This window comes from Hemiscyllium ocellatum, chromosome 6, assembly GCF_020745735.1.
Source record: "Hemiscyllium ocellatum isolate sHemOce1 chromosome 6, sHemOce1.pat.X.cur, whole genome shotgun sequence".
NCBI classification, from domain to species: domain Eukaryota; kingdom Metazoa; phylum Chordata; class Chondrichthyes; order Orectolobiformes; family Hemiscylliidae; genus Hemiscyllium; species Hemiscyllium ocellatum.
The window spans coordinates 80,257,464-80,279,171 of NC_083406.1; positions in this window are offsets into that span (position 1 = coordinate 80,257,464).

Here is a 21,708-nt window from a genome sequence, read left to right on the forward strand (position 1 = left end):
GGTCATCCTGGGAGCAGATGCGGCGGAGGTGGAGGAATTGGAAATACGGGATGTCATTTTTGCAGGAGGTAGGGTAGGAAGAGATATAATCCAGATTGCTGTGGGAGTCGGTGGGTTTGTAAAAAATGTCAATGTCAAGTCGGTCATCATTAATAGAGATGGAGAGGTCCAGGAAGGGGAGGGAGGTGTCAGAGATGGTCCAGGTGAATTTAAGGTCGGGGTGGAATGTGTTGGTGAAGTTAATGAATTGCTCAACCTCCTTGTGGGAGCACGAGGTGGCGCTAATGCAGTCATCAATGTAGTGGAGGAAAAGGTGGGGAGTGGTGCCGGTGTAACTACGGAAGATGGACTGTTCTATGTGGTTGAGCAATGATACCCATTATCATGCATGGAATGTGGGTCACAATTTATTGCTTATCCCTTACTGTCCTCATGAAGGTGGTGGTGAGATATATATTTGGCACTGGCATTCTGGTCTCCCCAACCCCTCATTGAGGATGAGAACATTTGTGGAGCCTTCTCCTCCAGTGAGTTGTTTAATTGTCTGCCATCATTCACGACTGGATGTGGCAGGACTGCAGAACTTAGATTTGATCTGTGGGTTGTGGAATCACTGAGCTCTGCCTATCACTTGCTTCTTATTGCTATTTGATGGCAAGTAGTCCATTCTTGTAGCTTCATCAAGTTGGCATCTCATTTTTAGATATGCCTGATGTTGCTTCTGGCATGCCTTCCTCCACTCTTCACTGAACCAGGTTTGATCCCCTGGCTTAATAGTAATGCCTTCATGGATGCCCAGTCTTGAGTTGGTAAATTTATTCAAAGCTGATCCTATTTACTACAGTGATAATGACACAAAAAATAGCAGTTGGCACTCTCAATGTGAAGACAGGACTTTGACTCCACACAGACTGTGTGATGGTTGCATTTACCAATACTGGACAGATACATCTGCAACAGGCAGATAAGTGAGGATGAGGTCAACCAAGTATCTCTCTTCAAAGTTTGTGCGAAGATTTGTAGCTCGGGTGCTTGTTGTAGTGGTTCTGTTCGCCGAGCTGGAAGTTTTTGTTGCAAACGTTTCGTCCCCTGGCTAGGAGACATCATCAGTGCTGTGGAGCCTCCTGCGAAGCGCTTCTTTGATGTTTCTTCCGGCATTTATAGTGGTCTGTCCTTGCCGCTTCCGGTGTCAGTTTCAGCTGTCCGCTGTAGTGGTTGGTATATTGGGTCCAGGTCGATGTGTCTGTTGATGGAGTTTGTGGATGAATGCCATGCCTCTAGGGATTCCCTGGCTGTTCTCTGTCTGGCTTGCCCTATGATAGTAGTGTTTTCCCAGTCGAATTCATGTTGCTTGTTGTCTGAGTGTGTGGCTACTAGGGATAGCTGGTCGTGTCATTTCGTGGCTAGTTGGTGTTCATGTATGCGGATTGTTAGCTGTCTTCCTGTTTGTGCTATATAGTATTTTGTGCAGTCCTTGCATGGTATTTTATAAACTACATTAGTTTTGCTCATGTTGGGTATTGGCTCCTTTGTTCTAGTAAGTTGTTGTCTGAGCGTGGCTGTTGGTTTGTGTGCCGTTATGAGTCCTAGGGGTCGCAGTAGTCTGGCTGTCAGTTCTGAAACGCTCCTGATGTATGGTAGTGTGGCTAGTCCTTTTGGTTGTGGCATGTCCTCGTTCCGTGGTCTATCTCTTAGGCACCTGTTGATAAAGTTGCGCCAGACCACTATAAATGCCGGAAGAAACATCAAAGAAGCGCTTCGCAGGAGGCTCCACAGCACTGATGATGTCTCCTAGCCAGGGGACGAAACGTTTGCAACAAAAACTTCCAGCTCGGCGAACAGAACCACTACATGTATCTCTCTCTTGTTACTTCCCTCAACACTCACTGCAGATCCAGTCTAACAGCTGTGTCTTTGTGGTATTGCTCAACCACTTTTGCTGGTGGACATGAGTATATTGCCACCTTCTATTTGGTGTTCAACATGGAGGAGTACTGATTCATCCGCTGAGGTGAGGTGGGAATTTGGTATGTTGTAATCAGCAGTATGTTTCCTTGCTCATGTTTGGCCTGATGCTGTAAGACTCTGTTTGGTCCAGAGGCAATGTTGAGGACTCCTGGAATCTCCCTCTTGGCTGTATACCACAGTGGCCCCACCTCTGCTGGGTCTGTCCTGCCAGTGGGACAGGATCTATCCAGGAATGGTGTCTGGGACATTATCTGTAAGGTATGATTCAGTAAGTATAATTATGTCTGTCTGTTGCTTGACTAATCTGTGAGACATCTCTCCCAATTTTGGCACTAGCCCCCAGTTGTTACTGAGGAGAATTTTGCAAGGCTATAGGCTATGTCTGTCATTGTTACCTCTGAGGCCTTAGTCAATTCTAGGTGACTCATCTATTTTCATTCCTCCTTTTTTCAGTTCTAATGGTTGAGATAATAGATGGCTTGATAGGTCATTGCACAGGGCAGCTAATAGTCAACTACATTGAGTCTGGAGTCTCACATAGGCCAGACCAGGTAAGGATATCAGTTTCCTTCCCTAAAGGACATTGATGAACCACATGGGTTTTACAACAATGAAAAATTGTTTCATGGTCATCATTAGGCTTTAAATTCCAGGTTTACATTGACTTCAAATTCCACCACCTGCCCTGGTGTGATTACTTTGGTGTCTTGATTATTCAGTGACAATACCACGAACCATTGCTTCCCCTCCCCTGCCCAAGTCCCTATTGCTACAGACTGCAGTTTACCCCTACCCCTACCCACCTAGAAACACTGAACATACGGACTGTCAGATCTGACTGCATTCCAGCTCACTGACCTACTTTGACAATCAACCTATGAAAGAACTGACCAAATCCCTAACAAGTGTCCCTGCAGCTTCTGGATGATAGCATGACTGCTTGTGACAGCACTGAACATAGTCCACTCCACACACCATAGTCAGATGCATCCTATTAATATGACCACCCTAAGGAAATGAATGACCTAGGCCCAGCCCCTAAAATGTGTTCAAATCCTGTCTTTGACAGCTGGTATTGGAGCCCACTGAGTGACAGCAGCTCTCCTTGTATTGATGTAAGGCAACCTCCATACAATTTGAGACATGGCTATTTGTTTAATAAATTATTCAGTATGTTTGCTGCATAGACAGTTGGCAAATTTGTAGTTGTGAGATTGACGTACCACTGTTCCCTAAAGCAGGATGTTCACTCCCTGGATTAATCACTAATGACAAGCAGCTTGGCTTGACAGATGTGCACTAAACAGCAAGTCAATATGGCAGCACTATGAGCTTTTAGGCTGTGGCTAAAACACCATTGTGCTAAAGGGCATGGCAAGACAAGACAGGCAAGGCAGGGGTACAGTAAGCATCTGTGGTAGATGCCATGTGAATTAACACTAAGACAGTAAATGAGCAGGCCTGAGAAGCAGCCTGGCTCTTTATTCCTACATGCAAAGTGTCCTCACAGCAGCCTCTCAATGCTTATTGCCAGTACAGAAGTGTCCTGCAAGTAGATTGGAGAGGTACCATGAAGGTCATGAAATGTTGGCAGGTATCAGATGCCAGTCTCCATAGACATGGGGTGTTGCAGCCAGTGGGGTGGATTATACATTGATACATTGTTTGCAGGTGCACAAGGTGGTGGCCTGGAGGAGCAAGCAGCAAGCTGAAGCCACCAGGTACTCACTCTGACTTTCATGTCAGGAATTACAGACGTTTACTTTCCTCACAGTGAGGATTGGAATAGGAAACAGCATGTTAATGAGGTGAGATTCATAGTTAACGAGGCTGTTAACAAATTTAATAGGCATCTTGTCGCTCCCTAGGGAGGATCACCTCTTGATGCCCAGAGCTCTTTGTAAATGCAACAAATTTCTCCTGACGTCAATAAAGCCCCCAGCTTTCTTGCTATGGGACAACACAGTGGCTCAGTGGTTAGCACTGCTGTTGCACAGTGCCAGGGACCCAGGTTCAGTTCCACCCTTGGGTGACTCTCTGTTTGGAGTTTACACATTCTCCATGCAGCAGTGAGGGTTTCCGCTGAGTGCACTGGTTTCCTCCCACAGTCCAAATTAGCCGTATGAAATGCCAGATTACAGTGTGGAGTGGGTGTGGACTTGATGGGCCAAATGGCCTGCTTCCATACTGTAGGAATTCTGTGATAATCTATAGTGTTCAAGAATCTAAAAAATTTTGTCCCTACATTTTCCTCATTTCTGCATAAATGGTTTCTTTTCAAATACTTATTGAATTTAATTCTTGAATCTACTTGCATGACCTGTGCATTCCAAATCACAGCAAAATGTTTACTCATGTGTGCTTGGCATTTTTAGCAATGAGCTTAAAGTAGTGATGTCTGGTACAAACTCTGCCACCAATGAAAATATTTCCTCCTTATTGTTCTCTAAAACCCATTTATAGTTTAACCATCGCCATCAAATCAACTCTGAATATTCTCTGCTCCAAAGAGACTGACTGTGCTTTCTCCATTCCTGCACAGAAATGAAGCCTCCATTCTTGGTGCCATTCTAGTAAGTCTCTATTGCACCCTTGCAAAGGCCTTGACCTCAGATCATTTTAGGCTGAATGCACTGTTGGAAGGTTTTGTTTAAGTGGTGCTCAGGTGGTCATTACTCCCAGGAATGTTGTTATTTCTATTTTGCCTCACTGTCTTTTGGATGCTCAGTATTAACTGCACTTACTCAAGTTCCTTCTTTGGTTCTGAGCAATCAATGGCTGCAATCAATGCCATGCCAAACTTAGTCATTTCCACTTGGTTATGAGAGTTCGCCCTGTAAAGGCAATTTTTTAACAAAAATGTATTTAAACAGTAATGAACCTGTATTTTAGAAAATGCAATAAATATTAATTTGTAAGGCACAGACTGTAGCTTAAGAGAAACTACATGCAGGTAATCCATAGAGCAATTTCAGAGTACATTTAGTTAATAAATGATATTGAAACTCACAGACAGTACAGGCAAACAGAACATGGAGAGTTTATGGATTTAAGTTTTACTTGATGCACTGGAACCTCACAATGACTGCCTTTTGTCCAGCTTGTTTCTATAACAATTACTTATGTTGTATACTCAACAGTCCCTGTCGCTGTGCCAGTGGCAAACTGATACCACCAGCATCAGAACCACAACAGCGCATTTAAACAAATCAATAGCCAGACTAGTCCATTTGTAGACTGGTGCACACTGCAAATTCTTCTGATCTTTCCAAGGCCATCCTTCAGAAAATGGACTTTTGCTTCTGTAACAAGTGATAAATGTGCTGTCAGGCATTGTTGAAATATTTACAAAAAGATTTAAATAAATTATGTTATTCTGAAAAGGCTGAGCTGTTCCTGACCTGAACACTTACACAACCTTTAGTTGTTAGTGATGGATGCTTCAAGTGCTCTCAAGTGCATGTCTTGCTATGGGATACATGTTGATTCAGTCTGATGTTAATGCTCTGGTTATTCTCAGCTGTATAGAGATTTAGAGAACATGTCCTCATTCATCAAGATCTTTAAACATGTATAGTTGAATGCTATTTTTATCAATACCTTTAATAGAATTGACAATAAATAGTAATACTATTTCTAGATCACAATAATACTATAGCAACACCTCAGTAGCCTCTGCATTAACCTTTAAATCATCCATCATAATGTCTATCCCTGAACTGTTCCGACTTATTTCACAGCATCTGAAATGCCTGACACTGTATCAAAGTTTACCATTTCTTAGCAACTGCAACAGTCTTTAACTTACAGGATCTAACTTAGAGAAGTTGTTTTCTTAAGACTGTTTTCCTCCTCAAGAAACATATTTACATGCGTAATCATTCAATATTCTCAAGATCCAAAGAAAAAGGTTTGTGAGTTAGCATCAACAATATCAGTGAATGTCAAGTGCTGTCAAGTCTAGGTGGTAATCATTAACTATAGCTACTACGTTGTTTGAACTTGCAATGTGATTATGTCTTAACTGTTGTAATCAGAGACCTGCACATAACCACCAGTTCTATGGAGTTGTAATGTGAGAACAGATACAAAACTGGAGCTTCTAGTGACTCCTTAGGGTACAAATTGAAGTCATAATACTCACCAATTGACTGTCGAAGTCAATGACCTTCATTACGTTGCCCTCTGGCTGCAAGAATTTCAGAAAAAAAGACATTGATTCCTGATTGCATATTTTGATACAATTTCTATATTTGGGGGTACGTAAAGTATGATTCTTAACTGTTTTCTGTAAAATGAATACAAATAGGTTAATTATTGAGACAACCTTTAGAGTGTAATTTCAGTGCCATACTCCCCTTTCGACCAACACTTTATTTTTACATTAAGAAATATATTGCAACCTGAATCAGTTAGATTAGTTGAATGTGGTTGACATTTGTCTAAATTCTAAATACCATTGAATATTATTCGTCCTGTCCACACACAGACATCTGCATAGTCTAATTGACTAGTTTGTATAGTTTTTCTGAGAGTCTGGAAACAGGCTAAGCGTTCAATTTAATTACGTAGGGTTACAATTCACGGACTCGTTATCACCAACTCTGAAGAGTAAAAGAAATGACAGGGAAATTTTCTTTTTAATGATTAGGTGGTGCCAAACCTCAGTTTCAGAAGCCTGAAAATATTTTTGGAGTAAAGACGAAGTGATATTAGTTGTTCTTTAATTTCAGGTTTGATATTACTTAGATTATACCCTAAAGATTACAGTGAATGTGACATTCAAGTAAATTGAATTGCATGGAGATCAGTCATTCATCTATTGTTGATCTTATGAATTTCTATGTGGAAAGACAATGAAAGCCCCCAACCAGAACACAAGTGCTTTTGTAGTGCAATCTGAAGGGGTTAAGTACATCTCATATAATTTTCTATTGTGGATAAGCAAGACCTAAAATCCAAGTCAGGACAAAATTGCCTGGCATCTAGGGTTACACTGCTGGACTGCTCAGATTGCAGTTCACATAAAGGTCACAGAACAGGAAAATGTTTTTAGACTATGTTTGGATTGCTTTTGCATATTTATTTCATGTTTTCCTTCCATTGTCATTTAGTGGCTCACTTTGCACCATTCATTCATAATGAGTAATGTTTTGGCCCTGACAGTATTGTTGATGCCCAATGGAAATTTGACATGTCGGCATCTTCAAAAGAAATGTAGAATCTATAGAAGGCATGTAACAGATTTTTTGTGCATTTCTTTCAACATTCAGACACCTCTATCCACAGGGAGCAGAGATGTTATGTCAAGAGATGTCAATGCTGGAAATCCAAAACAAAACTGAAGAATTCTGGAATAAGTCACCTGGTCAGGCCACATGAGTAAGAACACATTGATATTTTAGCTTTGGTCACCTCATCAGAATTTCCAAGGTATTCCACTGATGAAAACTAACTCCAATAGGTTAGACTAGAAGATTATGCAATGATCCTTCATCTTAACAAAGTTGAGATGTAGAGAAAAGGCTCAAAACTGCAGCGGTATATTTACAGCATAGAATGAGTATCAGAGAAAAGTTCAGATAGGCCCTGACCACAAAGAAAATCAAAAGTTTGAAAATGTGATGGAGTTGGAAACTTTTAAAGAGGCTCAAAATGGAGGAACAATATTCAAATTGTAGACAACATGCAATGATATTAAATTAAGTGTTCTTTGGGGAGAAACAATGGAAGGAATGTGAGCATTCCATTTTAAACTGGAATAGATAGCACTGCAGAGAATGTCAATAGGTATCTATTTGGTTCACTAATGTCCTTAAGTGGAGGAAATCTGCCATCCTTGCCTGGTCTGGCCTATAACTGACTTCAATTGCCCTCTGAAAGGCCACTCTGATACAGAGCATGTAGGAATGGGCAACAAATGCTGGCCTAGTTAGCAATGTCCATAATCCCATGAATTTACAATAAAAAAAGAGATAAACACTGACTAAATGTACAAGTTATAGTTGCTAGTTAAACTTAATAGACATGTGGTTATTGTAGTTTACTTTGATTTCCAAAAGGCATTTGCTAAAATTCCACTTAACAGGATTTTCAGATAAAATGAAGTTCTTCAAAAAGAAGGGACCATGGCTGTATGGGTATGAAGTTCTCCAAGTGACAGGAAATGGAAAACAGTTACGAACAGTTGTTTCTTGGACTGAAAGAAAATATAAAGTTCCTTAGGATTTGATATTTTGGTACTGGGACTTCTCCTTTCTTGCTATATACTAGTGACACAGTCTTAGATATCCAATGTATAATTTCAAATATGCAGATGGTATAAATTTGGAAATATTGCAGACTGTAAGGAGGGTAGTGATAGTCTTCAAGAGAACATAGACTAGCTGGTGGAATAGGTAAACACATGGTGGATGAAAATTAATGCAGAGAAATACGAGAGATGTATTTTGTTATGAAGAATGAGGTAGGGCCATATAAATTGAAGGGTAAATAAAAACCAAAAGCACTGCAGATGCTGGAAATCAGAAATAAAAACAGAAATTTGTGGAAAAGCTCAGCAGATCTGGCAGCAAACTGAAGGCTAGTGAGCTTGAATGGATGCAGGAGCTGGGCAACATGCGTGGCACAGTGGTTAGCACTACTGCCTCACAGTGCTAGAGACCTGGGTTCAATTCCCACCTCAAGCAACTGTCTGTGTTGAGTTTGCATATTCTCCCTGTGTCTGTGTGGGTTTCCTCTGGGTGCTCCAGTTTCCTCCCACAGTCCAAAAATGTGCAGGTCAGGTGAATTGTCTATAGAGTTAGGTGTAGGGGAATGTCTCTGAGTGGGTTGCTCTTCAGAGAGTCGGTGTTGACTTATTGGGCTTGTTTCCACACTGTAAACAATCTAATCTCATCATATCTGTGCACAAGTCACTGAATGTGTGAAGCCAGATTGTGAAAGTGTTCAACAATGTTTATGGGATCCTGAATTTAAAGTGGAAGCATAAACTGCAAAAGCAATTTAAGTTATAATCAACTTTGTAAAATATTTATCCAACCTCAACTGAAATATTGTGACCAACTCGGGATACCAATTTTAGGAAGGATGTAAAGATATTAATGATTTGATTTGAATTGCTTTATTATTGTCACCTATACCAAGATACAGTGAAATGTATTGTTTTGTGAGCTATCCAGACAAATCATGGTGCAGGAAAGATTTATTAGAATGAAATGAGGTATTTCATTTACATGGATAGGTTGAAAAAGTGTAGGTTGTCCTTAGTTAAGGAACAGTCAAGAGAAGATTTAATACAGATGCTGTACATTTTAAGTTAAGAAATCACAGGATACCCAAAAAAGAGATTAAACTCATAAACGATTTTAAATTAGCTCTTAAAAACATCTTAAAAAGAAACTGGTTAAATTCAGTACATAAATGAAACGGAAGAAAAATATATATTCTGTGCCAGCACTGCTGCCTCACAGCGCCAGAGACTCGGGTTTAATTCTCGCCTCAGGTGTATGGAGTTTGCACATTCTCCCCATGTCTGCGTAGGTTTCCTCTGGGTGCTCCGATTTCCTCCTACAGTCCAAAAATGTGCAGGTTAGGTGAATTGGCCATAAATTGCCCATAGTGTTAGGTGAAGGAGTAAATGTAAGGGAATGGATCTGGGTGGGTTACGCTTCAGCAGGTTGGTGTGGACTTGTTGGGCTGAAGGGCCTGTTTCCACATTGTAAGTAATCTAATCTAATCTAACCTAATGGCAAGGGTGGATGTATTGGATTTCATACCTGTTGGTGGCAGTCCCTTCTGTTTCCAAACCAAAAGATAGGAAATTCTTCTTGGGTCTTCAATGGTTCCCCAAAATCCCAGCCCACCCACATTCAACTTTCTCCAGGAATCTATCAGTGATCCCTGGTGAAGGAATGTCTCTTTGTGAGACTGGCAGTAATACCCTTCTGAGTGGCACTGCAAGTATTGGAGAGTTGTCAGCCTCTGATTGGTCAGCCGCTTCCAGAGTGGGAATTCTGCCCTGCTGGGAACATATGTGCATGGGAGACCCAGAGTTAGGTCAACCAGACTAGCAAACAGGTTGGAAAAGGATACCCTCTGGAGGCCTCTAATAGACATGAGGTATGCAAATGGGATATTCTTTCAGTTCTGAAGAAGGCTCATGCCAAGCTCAAGACATTAACTATGTTTCTCTCTCCACAGATACTGGCAGACTTGCTGAATTTTTCCAGCATTCTCTGTGTTTGTGTCAGTTTTCCAGCATCCGCAGTATTTTGTCTTTTAACAGAAAGCACAATCCTTAGGTTGACTACAGAATGAGCTTCCCCCATTCCAGGAAAGATTCTCCCGCACTGGGAGGAACTCTCCAGTATCCATTAACTGGCATCACTCCATTGCCATGACACCCAATTTTCCAACCATCCCCGTTGCCATCTAACCTGAGGAGATCAGAGAGAAGAAATAGATAAAATTCAGTTCAAAGTATAACACAGGTGACCATGGGAATTCAAGAGCAGCATAGAAATGCAATATGGTGAAAAAAATTAGAGAAAAACCAATAAAATGTGAATGAGACATACCAAACCAACTGGCCCCAGCTAGGCACACTGGTTAGGTGGATTGGCCATGAAAAATTGCCTATAATGTCCAGGGATATGCAGGTTATGTGGTTAGCTATAGGAAATGCAGAGTTACAAGGATTGGATGGGGTTATGGGTCTGGGTGGGATGCTTTTTCAAGGGTCAGTGTGGTCTCGATGGGCTGAATGGCCTGCTTACACTCTGTCGGGATTCTTGAACCCGTCTTGTGTAATTCAAATGAAGCTCCTATGTTACCATTGCATTTGTTTCCAAGAATTACTGTTTTTTATTCTGCTGGTTTTTCTCTCTCGGTCAGTTATTGCATTTGTCTAACATTGAGTCCAGGTAAACATAATAGAACAAATGGTTTATTTCTTAGATTCCAAGAAAACTTAGGCTATGGCAAGGGATGTATATAAGAGTTGGACTCTGCTCATTTGATATTTCTTCAATCAATTTTCCTGAATTTGTTTCCTTGAATTCCAATACATTCTGAATTAACTGGCAACAAGATTAAAATTCAGTATGCTTCATGCGTGCTTTGGAGAAATCATCCTTCATCCTGAGAGACTGCCAAGGGAAGGGTTAGATAAAGAATGATGAGAGATGGTTTAGTCAAGCTTTGGAACGCATGGTCTGTTTCAATGCTGTAAATGCTCTGTGAAACCACGTAACTGCTTATCACAGAAATTCAGGGAGAAAAACTACTTTCAAGAAATTGTTATCATAAAAACTCAGTTTAAGCCAAATACACAACATGGGAGTAATTGTCAAAGAGAATTTCACAGCTGATGACATCATGCCTATAGCCCATGAGGCTAGCTCCGTCATTGTGGATATCTTCTATGACCTCAGCAGAATGAAAAATGAAAGAACTTTGAAATAACTTCTACTGCAAATTATTCACCTCTGTATTAAGCCATTTGTTTAAGTGGCAATTTAGCTTAAAACCTGAAAGCACTGTGGATTCGGTAAACCAGAAACAAAAACAGAAACTGCTAGAAAAACTGAGTAGGTCTGGCAGCATCTGTGAAGAGAAATCGGAGTTAATGGTTTGGGTCTGGTTCTGAGGAAAGGTCACCGAATCCAAAACTTTAACTCAGATTTCTCTTCATAGATGCTGCCAGATCTGCTGAGATTTTCCAGCAGTTTCTGTCTTTGTTTGTGATTTAGATTAAATTGTTCTGTCAATATTTTATATACTATATCACCATAACTTTTATCCTCCTGTTCTATACAGTGAATTTAAGAAACACAACTATTAATATATGAAAAAGAATATTTACCAAATAATACAGCTTTGATTCCAAATGTACAATTGCAAACTTACATTGTTTATTAACAGTTACAATTGTAATAAAATAGTTAAAGCACAGAGTTAGTTAGAAACACATAGAATTCCTAACCCTTTTGTCTTTCCAGTATTAAAATTATTTTTAATTTGTAACAGAGTTTGGACAGCATTAGCTTCATTACATTGAAGTTTGAAATACTTCAGAATATTATACTTTCCCGTGATGATTTTCTGGGACCTCTAGAATGAAGATTATGTGGGTGTAAGCTGCTCTCCCAGATACCACTAGTGTCTTCCTTCACTTAAATAAGGGAAAATAAGGTGTTCTGCCAACTTGCATTGAGCTTCATTGGAACATTGTAGCAGACCCACGACAGAAATGTTAGCATGGGAGCAAGATGATTTATTAAAATAGCAACCAACTGGATCATTCTTACAGACAGCATGGACGTGTTTCACAAAGCGGTCATCCAGTTTGCATTTGATCTTGCTCATGTAAAGGAGACTGCATTGTGAGTAGTGAATATAATAAACCGGACTGAAAGAAGTACAAGTGAACTGCTTTAAAGTGAGTTTGGGACCTTGGACACTGAGGAGGGAGGAAATAAATGGGCAAGTATTATACCTTCTGGGATTGCATGGGAAGGTGTCATGAGGTTGAATGGAAGTATTTGGAGTGATGGAGGATTGGACCATGGTGTTGCAAAGGGAATAGTTCCAACAGAACACTGACAGTAGGAGTCAAGACAAGTTGTGCTCAGTGGTGGTATCACACTGGAAATGGAGAAATGGCAGAGGATGGTACTTTGAGTGCAGAGACTGATAGGGTGGAAAGTGAGGACAAGTGGATCACTGTCTTTATTCTGAGAGGAAAGGAAATAGATGAGGGCAGAATTTAAGGAGATGGGTCCGCTAAGGCAGAGAACCCCTGTCTATAAGGGTGAAGAGGACCTTTTTTTGAGGAAAAAGGGAGACATGTTGGAATAGATAAACGGAGATGGAGGAATTGGTGAATGAATGAAATCCTTTCAGAAAGCAATGTGGGAAGGAGGTGTAGTCAAGATAACTGTGTGAGTCGATGACTTTAAAGCAGATACTGGGTCGACAGTCTATTCTCAGAAATAGAAACACTGAAGTCAAAAGGGCAGGGCCAAGTCAGGGATGGACATGGTGAAGGTAAGAAGCTGATAGCAAAACTGATGATGTTTGTTCGAATTCTGAGTGAGCAAGAAGCAGCATATTATCAATGTATTGGGGAAAGAGCTGCAAGTGAGGGCTTGGCAAGGAGTGAGACAACATTTTTTGTGGGATATCTGGAATCATTACTCGCCCCTTCCCAATCTCCATCTGGCTGGAAGGCTACTTTGTGATGCAGTGTGATACCAACAGCATACTGGCTAACATTATGTAGTGATTGTAATGTGGTCAGCTAGCTGCACGTCATAGAATATGTTAATCTGGTTCAATCAGGGAGATCTGGCTAACCTCATTACCCTCATAAAAAGGGTGAATATCAGAGATACTTACACTCTGTATGGGGCAGTTCTATTGTCAAGGACTGCTTATGTGTAAATGATGTGGAAATGTTGGTGTTGAAACTGATGTGGGCAAAGTTAAAAATCACACAACACCAGGTTATAGTCCAACAGGTTTATTGGGAAGTACTAGCTTTCGTGGGGTCGTTCCTTCATCAAGTAGCTATGGAGCAGGACCATAAGACACAGAATTTATAGCAAAAATTCTCAGTGTCATGCAACTGATAGGATACATTGAACAAACCTAGATTGCTATTAAGTCTTTCATCTTTTAGAATGAGTTGTAGATTTCAGTTAATTAATATGTAAATCCCAGAACTTCATTCAAATCACATTCTTGAGATAATTTAAGTTTTTATTTTAAAAAAGTGACATCTCAGCTCAGACAATGCATGAAAGGTATGAGGTTAGAGTCTGTCAGTATCCCAATCTTGAGTCAGACCGGTTCTATTTCCAAAGCAGGAATTTATAAAATGTTACATGGATTGACTGCCTGCAATGACTACCTGTAGGTTGTGTGCTTTTTGAACAAAATAGAATGTATCTGCAATTACAATTCTGCAAATGCAAATTCACTCCATAGAGGGAGAGAGAGTGTGTGTCTTTGGGAGAGAGTGTGAATGTGTGTGTGTGTGTGTGTGTGTAAGAGGGTCTGCATGAGTATGCTCAAACATTGACTCTCCTGCTCCTTGGAAGCTGCCTGACCAGTTGTGCTTTACCAACACCACATCTTTTGACTAATACCCAGAATAGTCAGTTTGTTTTATGTTGTAAACTTGTACAGGTTAGCCTCATATCCACTGGAGTTTAGAAAAGTAAAAGGTGACTTGACTGAAACACATAAGATTCTGAAGAGGCTTGACAGTATAATTGTAGGCAGAAAGTTTCCTCTTGTGGGAGAATCCAGAACTGGGGCCACTGTTTAAAAATAAGTGGTCACCCATCTAAACAAAAGAGGCAAAATGTTTCACACAGGGGTTGTGAGTTTTTGCAAGTGTCTTCCTGAAAAGGCAATTGAAGCAGGGTCTTTAAATATTTTTAAGGCAGAGGTGGATAGATTCTTCGGAAGCAAGGAAGCGAAATGTTATTACAGATTGCTGGTAATGTGGATCTGAGGTCACAATCAGATCAGCCAAGTTCATATCTTGTGTAGTAGCCTTTGGTGTTGTACCTTACCAATTACAGAATGAGGAGCCAAGCATGACTGCTGAAGGGCATCAGCCAATCCAATAAGCGTGTCAGCAGGGCACACGGTGACTAGACCTTGGTTGAAGGAGTGTCCTTGGCACTGTACATGGGGCAAGGAAAGTTGGCACTCAACCCTTAACTTTGAATAGAGTGGACATTACTTTGGAATTGCAAGGGCGGAGGAGCAGGGGACAAAGATGTTAAGGATTATTGGGCAGCTATGTCAGCAGAAGGAAGGCTCCATCCAGAATTGGGGACAAGGCTATCAAATTTTGGTCCTCATGGCAATGAAAGGGAAAGACAAAACCTCAAACATCAGGATGACACAGAGGATGAAAGAAGAGCAGGAAGTAATCCAGGCCAAACTCTAAGCAGAGGATTGACTACTGAAGGTGGCAATACCTGGACAGGATCAATAACCAGTGCAGCAGGAGACTTCAACTGTCCGGGCAGATGGTCATAGACATCTGTGCTCTTTAAGCTGAAGATTTTGTACAAGTCTCTGTGTTCTGTAACTGGCCGTCAAACTCATCTCTTCATTCTGGCTCAGCTGGAGACATGAAAGGCATCCCACAGGCTGCTGTAACCATTGCATCTCGCTTGTCACAGATAACTTCTTCACTCCAATTCTCAGAGTGGATGAGTCTGAGTAGATATGGGGAATCCCTTGAAGAGATGGCTCCATGGGAGTCCCAGACTGAAGCAGAATGGCGATACAACCAATGCCACTTACTCAACCCAACAAACATTGTAAGGACCATTAGGTTTTTGAACCTACAATTCCTGCAAGGATCTCAGTCTTTGTGGTTTTCTCCTCCAACGATTGGCTTTTCAGTGAGGTAGGGATCTTGAAAATGGTGAGTGCCTGGAAGGACACAGCTCACGGAGGAAGTAGCAGAAGCAAGGTGAAAAGAGGATGAGGAACCAAGAAAGAATGATGTTAAATGGGGGAATGCCCATGGTACATGATGATGTGGTCCCCACCTGCCAACTCCTCTGTGTCAAGGTCTCCAGGTCAGCATTGATGAAGCAAGCCTATGCCCTGCCCTGCCTGGGTCTCAGGCATTCTGCTCCCTATAGTGGCTCTCTTCCTCCTTGTGCTGTGGAAGACTTTGGTATAAACCACTGGATGATCAGCATCCTTAGTGATGTTTTCTGAGGCGGTTTAATAAGCTCCCTATAATGTCTCACTTCCTTCTTGCGTGGTAGGAGACTTTGGTACAGACCACAGGATGAACAGCATCCTTTGTGGTGTTTTCTGAGGTAGTCTAGTAAGTTCTATGTTTCATCTGACACACCTCCATTCCCAGTGCCATTGAACAGGAAATTAATCGCCACATTTTATTTTGTAAATATATTTATTAGAAAATTTTTTAACTTTACAAAAATATAAAATTATTGAAAATACAATCAATAACAAATATCAGTATAATAAAAAGAAAAAAAAACACAAGTTACAATACAACTACGGTCTACTAATTACTAACCTACCCTATAATACAAAACAAACCCTAACACTGTGCAAAGCAACACCAAAAAAAAGGAAGGAAAGCAAAAAAAAACCACAAAATACAGAACAGCTATGCTCAACGCAAAGCTCCCAAACAAAGGAACGGGAGCATTGTGTTTATACCCATAAAGGGCTTGACAAATCTAACCATCCTGGTTAAACAAATGCCCTAGTTAAGATAACTGACAAATCTATATCCAAATAACTCAAATAGGGCTGCCATGTCTTATAAAAACGGTCTGTTGCGTGGTGCACCATGTTTGTAAAAAATGTCTAAGGGAATGTGCTCCATAATTAATTTATGCCATCCCAGCAAGTCTGGCGGGTTCTCAGACACCCAATTCATCAGAATATTCTTCCGTGCACAGTTTGCAAGAATATTAAATAGTTTCTTCCCATGCCCATCTAAAGATGGTAAATTTGGTAGACCTAAGAGGAGAGATATCGGGCCTGCTTTGACCTCAGTCCTCAAAACCCTCCCTATCTCTCCCGCCAAGGCATTCCAATAAACACAGAGCCTGTGGCAGGTCCAGAAGCAATGGATAAGTGTACCTACACTTATTTTACATTTGGGGTACACTGAAGATGCCCCTTTTTAAAACTTCGTTAGACTGTCTGGTGCCAGATGAGCCCTGTGCAGAATTTTTAACTGCGTAGCGCATGTCCTATTACAGATTGAGTGCTTTCAGTATTCTCCCATATGTTCTCCCATGTTTCAGAAGATATCTCCACTCCTAACTCTTGCTCCAAGACCTCATATAACCAGTTATTATCTTGCCAGGCCCTGACACCCAGCAGACGATAGAGGGCACTAACCGAAAGGGTGCTTGTGGAATGTAGCAATAGCCTCTCTGTATTGGGCTTATAGGGCTTAGTGAGAAGCATAGTCTTCTTCTGGATGAAATCCTTAACCTGAAAAAAATGGAGAAGATCTCTGCTGGGCAACCCATATTTGCAGCTCAGTTGCTCAACTCCCCCTCATAACTTCCCCTCAAACAAGTCTTCCAAACTGGAAACTCCTCTTGCTGGCCATAGTTTGAACCCTGAGTCCATCACCCCAGGTCAGAACCCTGGCATGCCAACTATAGGTGTAAGTGGCGAAGTCTTGGATAAACAACCCTCACCGTGACGCATCGCCCTCCATGCCTTGACTGTACTAATGACAATGGGGTTCCGGCAGTGGTCCATAACTGTCCTTATCTTATCCATGAACAACAGGTTAATAAGAGGGCACTTTGCCTGGGAAGCCTCAATATCCAGCCATATTGAGTTTGGATCGTTACCTACCCAATCACAGACAAAGGACAGCAGGAAACTCAATTGATACCTCCTGATGTCTGGGAAATCAACTCCTCCCCCTCCTTGAGGCAACTGCAATTTAGTAAGTTTGATGAGGGGCCGCCCACGATGCCGGACAAAGGAACCAATCCACCCCATAAGCTTCCGCAGCATTGACCTGGGAAACATTATAGGGAGCGTACACATGGGATAAAGCAAACATTGCACAATATTCATCTTAATGAGAGATATTCGGCCCAGCCATGAAGTTGGAAAAGCCTCCCATCTCTGGAGATCTCACCTAATATTGTCGAGCAAATGAGCAAAGTTAGTCTGAAACAACAGATTAAACTTGGGGGTAATAAAAATGCCTAGGTATCGGAGCCCTGCCCCTGACCATTTAAAGGAGAACTTGGAGGCACTTTCAACCTCTGGCACATCCTTAAGGTTCCCCAAAGGCATAGCCTCCGATTTTGCAAAGTTAATGTTATATCCTGAAATAACCCCAAATGAATTGGCACGTTGCATCAAATGGGGTACGGAGGTCATCGGGTTCGATAAAAACAGAAGGACATCATCCGCATACAGTGTAACTTTGTGTACCCTTGATCCCACTTCCGAAGCAGTTATGTGGACGCTCTGACAAATGGCCTCTGCCAGCGGCTCTATCACCAACATAAACAACAACGGTGAGATTATCTCCACATTAGGTAAGAGCTCATCCTGAGAAAAATCTGAACTTTAATTAGCTTCCCACTGGAGAAGGGTTACTGACTCTAAAGTGCCATTTTCCATCTTCTGTGGTGATTTACTCTGCCTCACTGGCTGAGGAGACCTGGCCGAAGCATTTTCAAGCCCTGAACTAATTTGAATTCATGACAGGGGTGCACCAGAAGGCCTATGGATTGTCAGCCAACAGCACTTTGATTTTAATCAGCAGCCTGTTTTAAAATGTCAGCGTTGATACTCAGCCTTCTGCAACATCAAGGAGATTTCCAACCGGTTAATGTTACTGTTCTTAGCGCCATTCTGATCACAAGCCTGTCTAAAATTAGATACTGAATGAAATGTTGACCAATAGAGCTGAGTGCATGCTGGCTTGGAAACCAGTGATTACTGTCATGGCTGATCTTACAGACACAGCACACAGTCTATTCACTTCGACTTCATTAAAAACTGGTTGGAGTGGTGCCAATGATAAGAGCATTGTATTGAAGTCTGTTGCAGCAACTGTTATACAAATCAGCTCGTTTTATACTCAGCAAGTACTAAATCTTCCTGCATCCCAACCATTTTATGCAAGAGTGGGCTCTGAGCTTAGTGGAGGACCAGATGGCAAGGTTACCCACGGCAAATTACTTTGAATGTGAAATGGCTGAAATTGGTAGAACTGTAGTATTTTAAAATAGACAGCTGCTTATTGAGTTAAAGCCCAGCAAGGAGTGAAAGTGGCCTATCAGATAGGAATTTGAGATCTGGTTATGGGCTAAGGATGTTTAGGTGCTGTTGGTTATGGGCAGCCTGCTCAGGTCTCCCTTTCATGCCTGCGGTTACTTGAAGCCACAGGACATAAGGTCTGTGTCAGACATTCTGATGCCAGAATGTTAGCCAGAAATGCTTCATTTGATAGATTTGATGTGTCATTCAGTCCACCCTCTCTGGTCGGGAAACTCAGAAAGATGATGCTAATGCCAAAGCTGAATAGACCACAGAAAAGACAACTGAAAAGAGTCTGCATGGTTTGTGAAGAGGAAATTAAGGTTAAACAATTTTTAAAAATTCTTTGAAGGAGTAATACGTGCTGTGGATCTAAAGGGGGTTCGAACTCTGACTGAAATCTATGAAGCACCCCCCACGACTAATTGTTAATGCCTGGACTATTGGCATCCCCCGACAGTACCAGCCATGGCCCAATCCCTACACTGTGAGGGCACGAATTCCTGGACCACGATCGCATCAGGCGCCAATTGACTATGGCCAACCTCTTGACTGGGATCAAATGATGTCTTTGATGCCTGTGGCAGCACCCTATCATTAAATATAGTCTCCCTTGACGGGAATAAGGACCTATCCTGTCATACTTTCAGACATGGCTATTTCATTAAAGTACATGCAGTGTGTTTACTGTATAAGCTGCTGGTACATGCTCTTTCCCTGGTACCCAGTGTAATCTAATATCTTCTCAGAGTTCAGGGTGGGAGCTTCGCATGCAGTGTTCAGTAAAAACCATCACTGCTATTCAACAGCAGAGATGAAGAAAAACAAATGGTCAGAAGCTTCATTTGCCTCTGGGAACAGGAACTACATACCTTCCGAGAAACAACCACTTTACAGACAATGAATGATCACTGCAGCCAGCTCACGTCGATTGGGACGAGATATCATTAAATTCTGTCTGGCTTGTTGCAGCTGATGCATGATAAAGGTAATATTCCTGCTGCTCAATGTCTTCATCTTCCTCTTCAATGGAATACTGCTGCTCGCCCAGCTCTTCACAGCTAATCACATCCCATTTTCGCCCTGCTCCACCATGAATGAATGAATGAATTACCTTTATTGGCACATGTATTCAAATGTGCAGAGTAAGAAGTCTACATTGGTTGCATTACAGTGCCATCTTAGGTACAAAGGTACCTAGATATAGATACTTAAATCAAATTCTTAGGAAACAAAAAGAAAGAAAAGTAAATAAATAAATAGTCCAGCATTACCGGTCATAGTAATAAATTAGAAAAATACAGAAGTCAAAAGTTCAGAATATCATTCTTTCCAAAGCAATCCTTGCCGGCATCTAGCCTCAGTGAAGACCTCCACTGTCTCGCCTCTGCCTGCATCGGACCTAGCAACATTGGAGTCACCAACTTTAGGTGCCATTTCTATGTCGCTGGGCCCACATTGCTGACGCACTCACCCTGCAACTAAGAGTCCCTGGTTATGCTGTCAGATCAAGCCACCGCCAGGCCACAAGTCCCACTTCAGCTGCAGATGATGCCTTGCCAGAGACACCACCTTGAAGGGCCCACTGCCACCATTGCCACCATCCCTGAATGGTGGGAGAAGCCACATCCACCACTTTGATTGTGGCCCGCTCTCACTGCCACTCTGGTGCTGTGCCCACAAAAAACAAGACAAAAAAGACCAAAAGGAAAGGGGGATAAAGTGAAAGAAAATAGTAGAAGCAAAGGTAAAACAAAGAAGGAAAGCAGATGGGAGTAGATGGGCCCTGGGCTAGAACCCATAACCAGCCCTTTTATTCTGCCAGGTATCTTGCACTGGAAGGCAAGGGTTATGCAAAGCACCACGTGGCCCTGCCCCCAGGCATCAGAACCTCATCCTCAGCAAGCCTGCAGACTGTTCCCCGAAACGTCGATTTTCCTGCTCCTCGGACGCTGCCTGACCTGCAGTGCTTTTCCAGCATCACTCTAATCTGTTCCATTGTGACCCTAATCCAAGATAATGCTACATTATATCCATGCTTGGATTCAATGCAAAGTCCTGTGATAATGGTCTAGACATCAAAAATTCCACCATTAGGACCCCTATGTTCTGTTCCACTATGTCCCGAATAGAAGTCCAGACAGCATTGTATCTCTGTTCTTTGGCTGTCTAGGAGTTTCCTGAAGGTGACATCAGCCACAGTTCGAGGGATTATCCCTTGTTTCTGAGCAGCCATCTCTGGATGGCCTGAGGACCTTGAGATGAGGCAAGAAGCTAAGAGTTCTCTGGTGTCATGGCAGCTGTCAGAAAAAGTTGCAGACATCTCCAAAATTTGACAAACCTTGCAGATTGATGGTAAACTGCTCTCAAAGCAATCAGTATATGTCCATAGCTCCCATAAGCTGGGTGGGGGGGGCCTGTGGCCGGAGTGGAGGATGTGGTCAGTGATGGTGGACAATCTCATTGTTCAAAAAATAACAAATGCTGGAGATCGCAGTGGGGCAGGCAGAAAGCACGAACAGAAAGCAAACTAACATTTCAAGCCTAGAATACTCTTCATCAGAGCTAGAGTGAAGTGGAGAGGGACAGTATTTGTGCTACAGTTTGTAGGGAATGTTGATGGGGGTATATGGTGCAGGATGTTGGTGGAAAAAAGACACGATTGGCATTGCCCACATTGTTTGATTCTTCTCATCAGTGAGGAAAACTATGAAGAGGTGTACCCTGAAGAAACTGGATCAGTTACATCCCAAATATATTTATTAGATTAGGCTACTTACAGCGTGGAAACTGGCCCTTCGGCCCAACAAGTCCACACCAACGCTCCGAAGAGCAACCTACCCAGACCCACTCCCCTACACTTAGCCCTTCACCAACATGACGGGCAATTTAGCATGGCCAATTCACCTGACCTGCACA